The 13635-nt window shown below is 36.5% G+C and overlaps 1 protein-coding gene across 3 annotated transcripts in view; it reads right to left on the bottom strand.

The window, feature by feature from the left end:
- The window catches only part of EPHA3 (EPH receptor A3), a 365687-nt gene that overhangs the window by 109084 nt on the left and 242968 nt on the right, over positions 1–13635 (bottom strand). The window lies entirely within an intron of this gene.

Raw genomic sequence — 13635 nt, forward strand, 5'->3', positions numbered from 1 at the left:
TTCATTCTATGACTGATTCAGATACCTCCTATTGGCAGAAATAACAAAGAGAGAATTATTAAACCATATCAAAGGCCAACTCTTATATGGTCTCCACCTGTCGGTTTTGTGAAACTCAATTATTATCACCTCTCCAGGCTAAGGGAATTGCCAGAAATGGGTAGAGAGAAGAGTGACACAGGTCTGTGGAGATCAGCGCTCAGAAAATGTTCATCTTAGCTCCAGAAATCCTTAAAGGGGGGATTTCATTAAGTAAAAGTAACCTTTCAGTATTCCCTAGACTAAACTGTGAAACATTTTTGAAAAGCAGAAAATCCTTATTTATGGCAGGAAAGTTTGAAATTCAAAAGATAAATGCCATTCGGAATGCAAGCATGTTCTAGGTCTCTAATATGTAACAGGACACAGCTGTAATAACAGCCACTGAACTGGGGTCTCTCTATATCATGTCATTGGTGGACTTGTGATAAGCCGATCTTCTAGCTCTTTTTATAAGGGCCACTGGGGTAAAAAACAAATAGATCATGTCCTGAACATCTGTGTCCTGTCACACAGCACCAATCATATCCACTTTCAAGCTTATATCTTAGGTCACACGTACCTCCTTGTAAGAACGGATCTTAACAAAATGTACAGATCAGGAAGGCAGAGGTCTTTACTTACCAAGAGAGAGGCTCAGAAAGGCCTGAACTGGGCCTTGGGCAACACTAATGCACCTTTTTTCTTGCTGTTTTAGTGTATTCTTTTGGGTTCAAAGCCATGTGTGCATTGTAGGTAAGATGTTGAAGGTGAATATTTTATATGTGAGATGTTGACTGAGAAAAGAGATGCCAAGCGCCCAAGCTGTTGACTTAATAAGTCATCAAAGTCATGGGTCAGCACTTAAGAGCACACAATTATTAGTAGCAATTCCTTCCTGAGCCTTGTTTTATCTTTTTTTAAATAAACCTATTTGGTCATGTGAGAGGTTATTTGTTTCACCTTTTTAATGATCAAATAGAAAAATAATTCTCATCTATTTTCCTTTTAAAAGGAAATAGGAGAAGTGAGTAAAATATTTAAAATAATGAGGGAATTCTACCAGTTATAAAATATTTCAGAAAAAATATAAAAAGCCATTAATGAATATAATGAAATAATTAATGATAATAAACATTATGAGAGGTTTGTTTTTGTAAAGAAGGCAAAGGTGGAAGGAAGGAATCCAGTTAGGAGACACTTTAAATAATCCGAGTGCAAGATGACGGAACTGGGGTAGTAGCGACGGATGTGCTAGGAAGTGTTAAGATTCTCATCGTGCTTTGAAGAAACATTTCATAGAATAAACTGATGGGTCAGATGTAAGGTGAAGAGAAAGAGAGGATTCAAGGATGACTTCAACAGCTTTGATCTGACTAACTTGGAAGGATGGTGTTGCCATTACCAGAAATGGGAGCCCTGGGGGCTACAGACCCAATCTAAGCAACTGCCAGTGAGGCGGTGTTGGAGGGAAGCATTGTATGACTCAGCGTGCAACTTCCCCTCGGTGGCTGGTGAGAGGATCTTAGGCTTACATGAACAAACGTTTTTTATCTAATTTGTCATAAATATTTAGTAAGTGATATTAGTTTTCAAGAGTAACGTTCTCTTTTTCAAATACATTTTAGGGGAAAAAAAGGTGAAGCTTGATTTAATTAAGCTTGCTGTTAAGTTACGAGTCCTGGTGGTATGTAGTAGAAGCAACATTCCTGAAAGCAGTAAGTTGTTTACTGAAAATTGGGAAATACTGTTGTACAAGAAAGACCTGGATTCAAATTCTGCTCAGCCACTTGAATAAGTTGGACAACTGAGGCTAATTAACTTAATTCTTGAAACTAGTTTCTACTTCTATAAATAAGAGTCATAATGCTCCAGTTACAGGGTTGTTTTAAGTCTTAAATGATACCATAAAATACCCAGCACAGTGTTTGGCAAACAACTGGCGTTCACCCTTGTTTGCTGCTGTAAATAGTCAATATTCGGATTTCCTTCAACGGGTCCCTTAGGCTACTACAACTCAAAGATGCACACAAATATACGCAACACAGCTAACGCCCAGCAGCTCATCTAAATAAGAAACAGCTACTGACAGCAGAGAAATGTTTATTATCTGAATCTATATAAAATTTTTTAAAACTTTATTCAGTATTCTAAAATTATAGCAAATAGTTGTATAAATACCAGTACTCCATGTGCAATGCACTTACATTTTATAATCTCCTTAAGTACTTCCCAAGAAGACAAACTCTTATCTCCCAACAAAATGTATATGTAGATCAACCTGGACAAAGAACGGTGGTTTATTCCTTTATATCTAATTCCTCTGATAGATTTCTCCTTTTGAAACCAATTTCAATAGTTTTATTACTTTTAATAGAGAGAGCAAGCAGTATCTTTCAACTTTCACAAATAGGTAATACTTGTAAATATGGGTGTCTTAACAAATATTAGCAGACAGACTAGTAAAACCTGGCATACTGTTATGTCATCAGTGCTAAATTATAGCCATATATCTTCAGAACATTTACGATTCATGCTTACAATGATTGTCATGAACATTTCTAAAATTTTGACATTTTCTTAATTACTGAGATGAAGAGTTACTTTCATGATAATTACTATGAATTACACATTAGTGCATTCTAGTTTCACATTCTTTATATGGTAACTGTTTATAAATTTCTTTATTCAACTAAACAGAATGCTTCATCCTATACTAATAACAAAAAAGTTTGATCAACTAATAGGTGGGTGAAAGGACAAATAAGTGGGTAAAAAGCCAGACTGATGTGGAAACTTTCACTAGACAGATCCAAATATGTGGTTTCATCCCATGATTATAAGTTCACATATTTTGACTAAGTGCTTTCTACAAACCAGACATTCAATTGAGAGACCATTAAACTACACATGCAACTATCATTTAATTCATCTATAATCTAAAGGGTTTTATTTCCCTTCCCTTTTCCTCAGTGAAAATCTTTGGGATAGTATACTGTCTTTTAGCATGACATCACAAAAACGGTAGTTTTTAAAAAAATCTCTCCTTTAGCAATTAAAAATAAGATGAAGCTATTATACATAATTTGGCATTATCTGTGAATTCAAGACAAATTTGTTTCATTGGATGGCTTCACTAAGCTGCTGATGCTTCTTGAAGTCTCTTGCCAGCTGGCCCGGCCTGCCTTTTAGTGGCCAAACCAATCAATTTCATGCTAGTTTCTTAAAACCTTTAATATCTTTCACTAAACTGAGAGCTCCTTGAAGATAGTAGCCACATCTCAGTCATTATTTTATCCCCAGTGCAACGGTGTAGTACCCGGCTCACGCTAAGTGCTCTGTCAATGCTCAGGGAACAGAAAAAAGCAATTAATCAAGTGTGTTGCTTATTGCCAAAGAAAACCAGGAGTTACCTAAAAGCTATTTTAATTTTCAAGAATGCATTTATTGCCGTGTTCCAAACGTTCATTAAAGATATTAACTACCAAGTATTGATCACTTATAAGTAGCAAATCCTATAAATGCCTATATAGGCATTTGTTCTTGTCTTCACCACATCTCAATGTAGATATAATTTGTATTAAAAAGATAAGATAATTAAGAGTAAAACTATACAAGTTAAAATAAATTAGTAGAAAAGAGACTTTTGTCTCTCAGATCTGTTAGACTTCATACACTTTCTGGAACTTTATATCCTTCTTGAGATATGTATACATATGCACACAAAAACACAAACACACACACATACATACATAAATAATTTGTTGTAAAACTTAGTTCTTTATCTTGCTGCTTTATATTGAGATTTTAATACGGACATCTATCATCTATCTGCAATAATAAAAATTTATAAAAATAGCTTAGAATAGAAACATATCTCAAGTATGATTGATGAGATTCATTTTTTAAACTTTTCAGAAATAAAGATTTCAAATTAAACCAAATTCTTCTACCATATCAAATCAAATCAAGAAAGAAGCATATTATGTTCTAAAACTTAGTCCTCCACTGGGAGTTAATGGTATATTAGGCAATGCATTTGAGACGTCAATTATGAAAAACCTTTTTGAAAGCATTTTAATAGAAGGAAAATAAAGCAAGCTTTACTCAATGAAGCAGAAATAGAGAATCCTTTCCTTTGCCATTGGAAATCTGCATGAACAACTGTAACACATGCTCCTTCTTAGAGGATACACACCCAATTATCCTCTGCAGATAGTTGTGTATATATTAGCTGATTGTTAGACTACTCTTTTTTCATCTGATTTCCTCCTATATGTCTGTCCATTTCTTTTCTTTCCCTTTCTTTTCTTTAATCTTTATAGACATCCTTTGCAAAGCAAAGAGTTTATTATGAAAGCACCTGGCCTGTGGGAGCAAGACTTTTGCTTTTGAGAACAGAGCATCTTTTCCTTCTAAATATTTGCACTTATTAAATTTCTCAATTATTAGCATATATTGCAATTATTCCTTAAGAACTTTTCATATGTAACTTAGCCTCAGAGGGGCAGAGCGTATTTAAAAGATAAATTATCTTTACTGTGTTTGAGACCAAAAATGTTATGCTTGAGAAAAAGTAGAATAAGAAAGATTTCTGTTGCTCTTGGAAAGATGCAGTGAAGATGACACAAGTTAGTAATAAATGGCCATTTCTGCCTCCACATGATTTAGTTAACACCAGATTTCCTCCTCTAGCTGGTTGTTGATATTCCTGCTCTTGTGAGCACCCTGCAGGAGAAACCAACAGGAAAAGGCGACCCTATCCTCCAGGCACACATCTGCTCCATCAATTCCAGTTGTCTTAAAGATCAGAAATGGAGACGGAATGAGAATTTAGTTTAGATTCTGGAAGCCCCCAAACTGTCTTCATTTGCTGGTTCTCAGTACAGTTGTGGCTTTCAGCTCATAGAAAGGTTCTGAATAACTGTCAGGACAATATATGGCTCTGCTTTTGTTCAGCTTTTTGCTCATGCTGCAGATACATAATGCCTCCATGCCGAGTTATGATGGCTGAAAGGCATCACTAATATGTGAAATGAGGTGGAATGCTTCAGGCACACACTGCAGAGTGACCTTCCCAGATGCACAGGTATCTGCCTTGACTTCAAATCAGAAAGAAAGAAGTGAAATCACCACATAGGTAAAATGCACCAGGAAAAGTGCAAGGTATACATTCACTTGTAATCTCTGGCCCTGATTCAGCCCTCATTTATTGAGAGAAATGAAAGCTAAAACCTCAATTCTTAGGGTTTATTAATCATAGAAGTGAAACAGGGAGGGGAGGATTCATCAGAATGCATTACTGGAATCTTATCTCTACTATTTTGTAGTTGATTTTCATTACATTTTAACATTCTGATTCATGCCACTGATGCTACAAGACACCTTCCTTCACATTCTGAAAGAATTTATGTAGATTCCTCTTGTGTCTAGTTTACTTCCAGAGTACATAATTACATGACAGCATACATGTTATAGGTACTACACCAATATGTGTCCATAGCTTAATAGCAGATCCAGCTGTGCACATTCTCTACCTTTGTTTTGAAACATTTACTTCTTCAGAACTGCTCAAGACTGCCTGGCTGTCTTTGACATGAGGTCTTCCTCATGTAATCTATACACGCTATATATATATATATATATATATTTCTATATGTACTATTTATAAATCCCAGGAGAATAGCAAGGTGGGTAGAGGGAACACATTTCAGAATAGGGAATATAGAAGATTTAGAAATATCTGCCTTATCAATGTAAAAATTAGAGTAGATTCTAAACTTAACAAAAGGGATCTGATATTTTAGAATTCATATAAAAAGTGTGTTTTATTATTCAAGATTTATTAAATATGTCTATTTCTTTTTCTACTAATGGACACCCTTACTTCATTCTGTAAAATAGCAGGCCTTAAAATCAAGGCGAGATAGCTTCTAAAATCCTCTACAGAAAGTGAGTTGATAGGTGAATTAATGTCCAATAAAACCTATTGACTGATTACAATTGTACTAGTAAGAGGCCGGTCCGGTGGCAAAGCAGTTAAGTTTGGAGGTTCCGCTTTGGCGGCCAGGGGTTCGCCAGTTCGGATCCCAGTTGCAGACCCATGCACCACTTGTCAAGCCATGCTGTGGCAGGCATCCTGCATATAAAGTAGAGGAAGATGGGCACGGATGTGAGCTCAGGGCCAGTCTTCCTCAGTAGCTAGGAGAATTGGTGGCAGATGTTAGCTCAGGGCTAATCTTCTTCAAAAACAAATTATACTACTAAGGGAGTTCTGAATTGTAGTCCGAGAATCACAAAAAATAAATAAAAGAGGAAAAATTATCATTAGGTTTCTAGTTTGATCCCTTCATGTGATGGATAGTAATTTATGAACCGAAGACAAGAAAAGATTTGTCTTTGCTTATCAAATTAAGTGGATGATGGAGGCCATTCACTCTAAAGCCAAAGACAGGAGTGTTTTCAATATACTAGACAGTCTCTAAAATGCTATCCTTCTTTGCATACATTGATGGTCATTCAATAGGAAATCTAAATAAAATTAAGTTGAGTTCTCTTTGTTTTACATAATATTATTTACTGGTCATTTTTGAATGGGGTGGCAACTGTGAAATTCCTAGACTAATATTAAGCACCTCGAAAATCCTGCCAATAAGTTTTGGTTTCCTTTCCCTTCATATTCTTGTATTTGACTTAATTTACATAAAATTATTACTTTATTCATTATTATGGATAGAAGCTATATAACAGAAACTGAAGGTAAACAGAACATCAACTTGTTTTTGCTAAAGGGACTGACTCATATCTGCAGATGAAATCAAAGTATGGAATGATGTTCATATCTTAATAGTGATAAATGTATCTTGTTTATGTAAGAGATTTTATTGTTTTCAGGAAATTCACATTGAAGTATCTAGGAATAAAGAGGCATAATATGTGGAATTTACTCTCAAGTGGTTCAGAAATAAATAATATCTATATAGAGAAGGAGACGGGGGAGAGAATGATAAAGCAAATGTAGTAAAATGTTAGCTTTTAAGGAATCTGGGTCAAGGCATATGCACATGATGTTTACTTTAATATTATTTTGTAACATTTTCATACGTGTGAACAGATCAAATTTTATGATAGAAGCTATATGCGTATGTGCAGAACTCGAGTAGGGGAAAGCAAAAGAAGGAAAGGTCCATCACTGCAAGGAAGTATCAGGGTCTTCACAGAGGAATAAGTGAGTTTAAATGGAACTAGAAAATAATATGAAAAATGTGCATACCTGGAGCAAAAAGCTCAAGGTGGAGGGAGATGTTGAAAAAGGAAACACTAGAGCAATACCAGGACCCAGAGAATGGAGGGACATCTCTTTCAACTCACGTATATTGGGAGAAACATGATGGCATTTACCTAAGTCTCTACTTCAAGTTGTTTATTTGATTATAGGACTCCAAGGCAAAATAGTTCTAGGACTGACGGTACTTCAATATCAATGATCGGGCCATCTAGAATCCTAACAGGAAAAGGTCAAAAACTTCTAAAACATTTTTTGGGTTGAATTTATGACTCAAAACTTTTTAAATTCTATTTTAGACTTGAAAATAATAATTACAGATAACACTACTACTCGTAAATACAGTGATGTCATTTATTTCCTTCTTTCTTTATAATTCAGGCATTCATATGCTAAGAATTGTATTTATTGACTCTATCCCTTGCTTTTTAAGCTTCTTAAAACACAGATCAAATGAAGTTACTCTTCTACTCAAACTATGTATCTCTCTCCAACACCCTACTATCTAACATGCAGGTTGCTTGGCCTTCCCTGACTATCCAACCCAATTTCTTGTTACCCCTTAACAAGACCCATCTCTACTTCTCAGTCCCTCCTTCCTGTTATCCAGGAAATTCAACTCCAATATTGTGATTGATATATAGAGATACTTCCTTTTTTTAAAACCTGTTTTATTTCTATTTTTCAAAGTACATCTAAACTCTTCTCTCTAAAGCTTTCCTGACAATCCCTAACTTCCCCTTCTGAACTTCCTTAGTTACGTAGTATCTTGTGCTCGTTTATTTGTTTCATAGAATTAAAAAAAAAAACCTGTACTTAGATTGTAAATTCCTGCATGGCTGGGGGCATACATTACATGAACATAGAAAAGGCATTCGAATATATTTGATGATCCATTAGCCCTTTTTACAGATATCTCAGGGGAAATAAGAAGCTGGGCAGTAGGATATTTTTATTTAAATTAATACATTTTAGTTCCAACTCTCTTTTTACTTGGAATCTCAACATAATTAAAAGAGGACTATTCTAATTCATGGCATTATTTATTTATAAACGTTATAATGAGTAATTTAAAAATAGAACACTAAGTGTGGAGAAAAAGTTACGAGCATCTAAAACAATTCAAAGGAAAACTCCACAGCGTGTGAGAACTTCTTAAATGGAAAAGAGGAACCAAAGATGAGGCCAAGCGTTCGAGTCTGGGGTGCTGGGGAAAATGATGGTCTTACTGGTAGAGAGGGCAAGAATAAGTAGTTTGAGGGAGAAACTTTTAATTTTTGAATGATGGAAATTTCCATTAAAGAATCATTCATTCATTCAGTACACATTTGAGTCATTACAAGGTGTTAGAAAACATTGTTCTAAGTCTGAGAAATACAAATGTGAACATCAGACAAGGTCAATAATGTCAGGAAATTTACATTCTTCTTAACAATTTAAGATAAAGACACAAATAAGAAACTATTACTGGTTCTCAGGAGGGGACTTGCTGTCAAGTGAAGGCAAAAACTGAACTGCAGTATGGATGAGAGAAGGAAAGGAGAAGTAAGGATTACTTGATAAGAAAATCTAATCTTAGATTGAAAATTAGAAGAAAAATCGATGGAATCTTGTGTTGTTGCTGCTGCTATTTCATCATTTGTATCTTCCTCTAAGATGAAGGAAAACCTATGCAACATGAAAGGTAAAGAAAGAGAGCCAGCAGAGTGCTGGCTAATGATGCTAGAAGGCGAGGAGAGTGCTGGAGTGCTCATTCTTCAGAGTCAGGAATCCATGCGAGTTAGCAAGTTTAGAGGGGAACTTAGATTTCAAGACAAGGAGGGGACTAGCATTTTCTCTCCCCTCCTAAGCTTTATGGTCTTTCTAAGTTAGGGGAGTGTAAGAAGGAAAACACACTTCTGTATTGTCTCCTTTACTTTCAATACTCAACTCACAGAACACTTGACTTCTGGTCACCATATGTGTGGGGATTTTCCGCACACCAACCAATTCTGCAACACCAGCTGAATGTCCGACAACTCGGTTCAGTTCTGAGTTAGCATAAGATCTCACAAGTTAAGAGCTCCAGTCCAACAAGACACTTCCTTTCAGATGCCAATCTCAAGTCCAGGTTGTTATCTGTGCTTCTGACCCACCAGCTATAAACTGGAGATCCCCATGACCTCCTCCTCGGGTTCAGTTAATTTGCTAGAGCAGCTCACAGAATTCAGGAAATCACTTTACTTACTAGATTATCAGTTTATTATAACAGGATACAACTTAGGAATAGCCAGATGGAAGAGATGCACAGGGCAAGGTACATGGGAAAGGGCACAGAGCTTCCATGCCCTCTCCAGGCACATCGCCTACCAGCACATGTATGTGCTCACCAATCCAGAAGCCCTCTGAACTCCATCTTTTGGGCTTTTAAAGAGGCCTCACTACACAGGCATGATTGATTAGATCATTGGCCATTGGCGATTAAACTCTATTTCCAGCTCTTCTTTCCTCCCCAGAGGCCAAAGACTTGCTATGAATAACAAAAAATTTCACCTTTATTGCTCCTATCACTTAGGAAATTCCAAAGGTTTCTAGGAGTCCTGTGAACTGGGACCGAGACCAAGTTTATATTTGTTTTTATAATCAAATATCAGAGAAGAAAAATCATCTACAGAGAATGAGTAAAGGATAAGACTAGGTTTGGGAGGAGTGGGGATAATAAGGAAGATCTCTTGCAGAATACTCCTAAGAAACCCTATGATAAATGATTGAGAAACAAGGAGCAACTTTACTGTGGATGGCATGGGTTGTAATTAATTTTCCCAGGAAATCCCCTCTCTATCTCCAAGGCAGCATTTATTTTTGTAGTTAGATGGCATGAATCACAGGATCACAGAAAAAATATGAGAATAGGAGTTGAAAGTGCAGTTGGAGTTGGGAGACATAAATGGAAGTTTGATCTCAATGAAATGTTGGAAAAGCTTCCCAAATCTTAGTTTCTCCAGTCGTAAAATGGGGGCAGGGGTATACCGTGAAATTGAAAGCCCATAAATTCTCTGTTAGTGCCCCCGATTCTAGTCTGAGATCATTATATGCTGTAGGATAGTGAAAAAAGAAGTAGATTGTATAATGGAGGTTGAGAATAAACAGAGACAGATACTCCACTAGTGGAATGATTGTTTCTGGAACTGAAAGGTGTGGGGGATTGGAATTGGCCACCCAAAGATATGTCTCTTTGGCGTGAGGATTATTTTGGCCTGGTTACTTTTAAAAACTGCAGACATGAGAGAAACTCTGAAAAGTAGAAGTTACCCTTTGTTAAGAGACATTTACATTTTAAAGGAAATCTCCATCTGTAAAGTTGTCTCCCTCTCTGTACCAGGAAGAAGAGGGGATGACCTTATCTCTAGAAACTCTTATCAATGTGGTAGGCAAGGACTTAAATCTGCATAATAGCCTTACTCTTGTTTAACTGTACTCTTTTGGTAACCTCCTGTAACTGACTCCCCCCACCCCCAACATCCACCTTTGTCTTTAGCTGAGGATGGTGTTTAAGGTGAGAGCTTCTGCCATTTTGGTGAGTTGCTCAGTTTGCCTGAGTCTCTCCCATGTACACACGTAATAAAGCTCTGTTTAGTTTTCTCCTGTTATTCTGTCTCATGTGAATTTAATTTGTTGTCTGGCCAGAAGGACCTACAGTGGGTAGAGGAAATGTCTTCCTCCCTTACAAAGGTAAATATACTCATTCAAGGAAGAAAACAAGAAGTAGCAATTTACACCAAGTTACAACTCTAAGATTTTTGTTTTGCAATCTGCAGTTCTTTCTGTACATGTTTGACTGATGGATTCATGGATACGATCTTTATGCAGAGACCATGCTTTTTATCTCACTCACATGCTTTGTGAAAGTATTGAGAGCTGAGAACTAACATCCAAATTTACAACATAATCCTTTACAATTTAGAAGGTGCCTTATCATGTGGTCATCACATGCCTTTTACAATGTAATCAAGAGAAAAATCAACAGACTCAATCTCACAAACTAAATTAAAAGGGACACATTCACATTTCCCCTTTATATCCATGTCAAAGATAGAGAGACCAGGAGGAATTTAAACACCATGGCATCATATCTGTCACAGCCATATCTTTCTAGTGGTAGGGAGCTCATTTTTCAAAGCTACCAGTCCATTAACCTTCACAAGAACAAAAATAAAGCAAAACAAAGAAACACTCCCTGGAGAAATGGCATTGCTTCTAATCTTGCTTATATATCTTACCGTGGGGATTTAAAGATGGAACAAAGATCTCTACTTCCCCAGGCACATGAAATGATACAGACACCCTGAAATAAACATATAAAATGTGTAGTGGTGAATACTGTAGATGAATTTGTGATTTTTAAAAAAATTAGAATAAGTTTAGAGAGAGTAACTGATGTCATCCTTGCTGAATGTCCCTCTTGCCCTGTGATTTGTAACTGGGAGGGCCAAAACATCAACCCCATTTATTTTTTAATGTCTTGGCCTGCTTGTGGTTGCCACTTTACCTAGATTCATTCACTGTATATATCTGGAACTATTAGTTTCCTGATAAATGCATTGTCTGAAAGCCAGCGGCCAATGATAAGATAGGAAATAAGGAGTTTTGCTTGTTTTCGTACGTTCTGTTTGACTTAGGAGATAATTATAACACAGATGCTCCTATTTTAAACCAGGTAGTAAATCAGCCTGAAATATAGGATTTGAGAAAGCCATTTACCACATAATTATAATTTCTTAAAATTCCTGTCTTCATTGAATATGAGAAGCTATAATCATGTGATACATAGCAATACCATTACTCATTTTTTTTCCCTCATGGAAGACAGTGAAATAAACCTAAGTTACAAATTTTTAAACATTATTAGTTACAACATTTAAATATCCTTAACTGAAGCAAAGTGAAACATTTGCTGGTTGGTCCGGGATCCAGCTCAAGCGGTAAAAATTATAGATGCAGTCAGCAAGATTAAAATAATCATACAGTGCACTTCATTTAAAAGTCATGTTTTTTTTTCCACAAATAAAGTTTATCACCAAGAGACAATGTAAAAGTGTAAGATTTTCATCAATATAGGACACCAGAAGCAAAGTGGGATTTGGGAACAAAAGAAGGATTTGGAATCAGAAAGTGAGACGTTTGAAGATGGACCTTCCAGGGATGACATTTAAATTATGTCTCAACAGCACGGCAGGGACAGGGGCCTCTCAAGAGCAAGGGCTCTGGAGACCCCCTCTTGTGCCAGGATTTATCCTTTTGGTTGCTTGATTACGGGGGAGAATGGGGTAGACTTGAGAAACTGGGTCTAGGGTCTACTCTAGGTACTTAAGGAGTTAACTAGAAATGCATCTATACTAGTTAACTCAGATGCCCAGAAGTAGTTAGCACTATTCTAACCAGTATAGAAGTGGTACACAGTTTTAACAGCCAGCAGAGTCACACTGGTTGCATACTTGCCGAGAGTTAGGCCTGGATGATACCTATTAATCGTATACCCTTGGTAGTTTAACTCACCTTCCTGAGCCAGCCACGTGAGGGAAAGGAAAGTGGTGAGTGCTTCCATGAGGTATTTGGTTGCTCTAAGACTCTTCCAGTATGTAGGAGAATTTGCTCTTCTCCCCTTACCCTTCTCCAATGGCCTCCCGTATACACATCCTCAGTGCAAAGGTCAAGTCCCAGCGGAGAGCAGGCAGACTCCGCAGTTTAGCCAAACACAGATAAGAAGCAGCATTTACCCTGAGTCCTGACTTCCAGCTCAGGGGTGAGCCCACCCGGGAGCAGACGGGAGAACCTGTGGTTCTGGCTGAAATATGCTCAGGGTGGCACCCTGTCTCTTCCTTTTCCCCTTTTGCCTCCAGTGTTTGTGTTCAAATGATACAATAATATCTCTGATTTGAATTGCTTGGAATGTATCCCTAATAATGATATGTTGTAGAAACAATTACTCACGATAAATATCTATCAGCTTAATTTTGTGCAAGCTTTGTTGATTACCAAAGAAAACTGTTTATTACTCATTCACCGCAGTTATCAACATTGGAAAAATGACTGTCTTATCTTAAAGAAGTATTATTTGTATATTTCTGTATACTCTGTGAAGTATAACTGATATGTTTGAGAGAATCAAAACTAAAATCCTATAAATAATTTTGGGCACCACACTTGAAAAAAGAGAAAAACTATTAAAAAAAAAAAAAGCACAAGAATTTTTAGAGAACTAGAAAACACATAGAAGATGTCAAGAGTGATTGAAAGAACAAGATTTAGTAACAGTAAAGCAAAGAGAAATATTGTGCATGTAAGATAAAGAA

The sequence above is a fragment of the Equus quagga genome, chromosome 21 (genome assembly GCF_021613505.1).
Source record: "Equus quagga isolate Etosha38 chromosome 21, UCLA_HA_Equagga_1.0, whole genome shotgun sequence".
NCBI lineage: Eukaryota > Metazoa > Chordata > Mammalia > Perissodactyla > Equidae > Equus > Equus quagga.